The following is a 3,618-nucleotide window of genomic DNA, read 5'->3' as shown; positions in this document are numbered from 1 at the left end:
CTACTCCTCCAATTGCCTTGGTTTTGCATGCAGTAGGCAAGACTCTTTTAGTCCCACCAGTTCCCTCTCCACCAACACCCCTCCCCAAGTGTCCTGCCCCTCCAATTGCCCTGGTTTTGCATCATTTGCTCCAGAGGAGGAGCGGCCTCAGTGGAGTCTTGAGGAGAGAGAGAGAGAGAGAGAGAGAGAGAGAGAGAGAGAGAGAGAGAGAAATAGAGAGAGAGAGAGAGAGAGAGAGAGAGAGAGAGAGAGAGAGAGAGAGAGAGAGAGAGAGAGAGAGGATCCATGTGCAAGTGTCCTTGCCTATTGACCTGTGGGACCTTCACAACACTCCTTAATCCTTAATCACTGCTAGTGACTACTCAAATAGGCCTGGGTTCATTTGGTTAAGCCTTGTGGTGCTGTGAGAGAAAGTATGTGTGTGTGTGTGTGTGTGTGTGTGTGTGTGTGTGTGTGTGTGTGTGTGTGTGTGTGTGTGTGTGTGTGTGTGTGTGTGTGTGTGTCTGTGTGTGTGTCTGTCTGTCTGTCTGTCTGTCTGTCTGTCTGTCTGTCTGTCTGTCTGTCTGTCTGTCTGTCTGTGAGAGATGAGAGTTTGGCATGACAGTGGCCTTCATCTTCAAAGTGTAAAGCTAGTTCTCATTTAATAGTTTGAGCTTTGTGAGAATCATGGCATTTACCAACATAGCCAAACTTCTTTTCTGCCCACTTTAACAGTTTTGATCTTGTTCTTCATAAGGCCAGTTCTTTTAGATATTTTCTCAGGGAAAGAGCTGTAGTGTTATGCCTACTGTTATTTTTGAATATTTCCCTTGTCAAGTATCCTTAGTGTCTGTGTTAAAAGCTCCTACCCTCACGTCAGTACAGCTATTATTAAACCCTATTTGCAAATCATACTTCCATACCTATATCGTTTGAAACCCAGGGCTGGGCTAGTAATCTGGCATACAGGCCACTTTCCCGGTGGGCCGAGATTGTCATTGGCATCCGAAGGGCTGTCAGTGAATCCACTGCACAGTGGGTCCCATTTATTTGAGCATGGCTTTTGGTGGCGTTCTTGAATGGTCTTATTTTCACTGAAGTGCTACACACTGAAGGAGATGCCATTGCATAGATGTGGATGATGTCCTTGAAGTGGAGTGAATGGTAGCAAGACATGTCTGAATGTTTTCGTTAGACATGATGTTTTTTGCTGGACTCAGTTTTGAGAGAAATATTCCTCCCAAGTGGTGCAGTCTTTTGTACTGATAAATGGCTCAGTTGTCTTATGATGTTTAGACGTTTAAATGCAATATAAACTAGTGGATATAAACTCTGTGATGAAAAGACCTGACATAGACAGTCAAAAGCTTGTGAGTCCATCTTGTGTGCCATCTTGTGTGTCATTGTGTGTCTCCTCCATTGACTTTAAGCATCTTCTCAGAAGCACAATCTTGGCTGGGACCGAAAGATCAGAAAACTAGACAACATTGTCTGGCAGTGCCACCAGGAAGGAGGCTCAAACAAAAGCATATGCGCAAACTCTGCCAGACTCTGTCAGGATAAATTATTCATTTGAATGATCCCGTTGGAAACTGCTGCATGGACCTTCAAATCACTTTCATACAACACAGCAAATAACCAAAGATGTTTTGACACTAGAACTGCATCTGTGTCATCTGGAATGTCCAGATGAAGCTTTTGACTTCCATCTATGTCAGTTCTATTCATCACATAGTTCCAAAATCACAAATGATGTGCATAGTTTTGGGGGAATAAGGAAACAAAAAGACCTTTTTAAATGAAGTTTTACCATTTGGGAGGCAATATGTGGAAGTAAAGCATTTTTTTTACCTGCCCTGGCATTCAATGAGTTAAAATTAAAATTGTTATGACACCACTTAATTCATTGCCTCTGTTTATAGAAAGTGCCAGAATTGAGTTTTGCTGCCGAGCTGGGCGGGCACACTTAGTTTTTTATGGTCTGTGCGCCACAGAGTTCTTTAATCTTTGGTACCATTTTGGTCCAAAAATGCCCGGGCCTGTTTGTGGTCCCAGTGCAGCCCTGATTATGAGTTTACTGTAAGCAGCACTACGTCATGCAGAAAGAAGAGAAGGGAGAAGCGTGATAGAGGTACTGTTATCATGCTGTGATTTTTACCGTATTCATGACACATCTCTGCTCTCTCTTATTCATCTCTGCCTCTCATAGTATATCAGTTTTTGTCCATTCTTCTGTCGCTGGCTTTCTCTTGTCCTCTCTGTTTTTCTCTCTATTGCTCAGGCATATCCTCTCTGTCCCAGCTCATCCAGGTGAGCTGATGTGATTGTGTCTGAAGGACTCTTATATGTCCAGGAGGTGGTCTGGCTTTCATGAGGCAATCTGGCAGTTTCTGGTCACGGTAGTAGAGGGGATGGCCTGGTGTAATGGAATAGCACCAGATCCCCAATATCTCTGTCTGGACAGAAACTCCATAGCTATTTTTTCATGATTAAATGGAACTGGAACTGATCTGTGTGTGGGGGTGTGTGTATGCGTGGGTTAGGGTTAGGGTTAGTGTGTGGGAGCGCCATATTCTGATATGGCTAGTTACATTAATCGCCACATTGAAAAGCCAAATATTTTTCATTAGTGATTCAGTTCATTTTATCGAAATTGCGCTGTGACAAAACGCAGTCTGTGACATTCCCAGTACCTTTTTGTTTTATGTAGCTTCAGTACTTGTGCTTGAGTGTAAGTTATTCAAAGGCAGTTCGAGTGATTCTCTCTTGACTTAAGGGTTTGTTTATGGATGTGTATTTTTTATGACCGAGATTGCATTCTCTTCTGTTGCGTTTGGTCTGTTGAAAGAAGCCTGAGGCACCTTCTAGCTTACTCGTGGAATGGTCAGTGTTTGTGGGAGAGACCCATGAGAGGCACACATGATGCTTGTGTGATGGGGAGATGGGGAAAGGAGGGTGGGGGGGTGGTAGCCTGATGATCATAGACTTTCAAATCTGGATTCGATTTGAAGTAACACCGTCAAAGGTGTTGCGTCACTAGGAGGACGAGATGTGGGTACCATGTTGGTGGTGTGAGAGATAGGGAATGGAGGGTGGGGTGGTTGTGTTGTTTGTGTGATGGGGAAGATGGGGAAAGGAGGGTGGGGTGGTTGTGGACTTAAGGCAAAGGTGTCATTCAGTCTGTCCTCATTTTCTCACTTCCCTCTACCCATTCCATCGATCTATCGATTCATCCATCCATCCATCCATGCATCCATCCATAAGCCCTCTGTCCTAAGGGCTTACCCAAGGAAGAGCAGTGTTGCCTGAGGCAGAATATCAACTTCCACTGCCTCTCTGAACCCAACTGTTGCGGCTGTAAAGTGACAGGGAGACACCATTTCTGTTGCATTTACTGTTAGAACAAATAAAACGGTCTTTCATTTCTGTTCAATATATTTTCAGCTTTGTGCCTGTATGTACAATGTGGCTTTGACAAGGTCGCTGACACTTTAGTGATGCCGTTTAAATGGAACTAAATCATGTTGATTAAAAATCATTAATTCATTCACTGCTATTTTCATGCTAATAATACACACTTGAACTGAAATGAGCGAGAGAAAGGGAAGGACACTGGGAGTGGAAAGGACCATGGGGGGC

This window comes from Engraulis encrasicolus, chromosome 11 (genome assembly GCF_034702125.1).
Source record: "Engraulis encrasicolus isolate BLACKSEA-1 chromosome 11, IST_EnEncr_1.0, whole genome shotgun sequence".
Lineage (NCBI taxonomy): Eukaryota > Metazoa > Chordata > Actinopteri > Clupeiformes > Engraulidae > Engraulis > Engraulis encrasicolus.
This window is presented reverse-complemented; position numbering follows the sequence as displayed.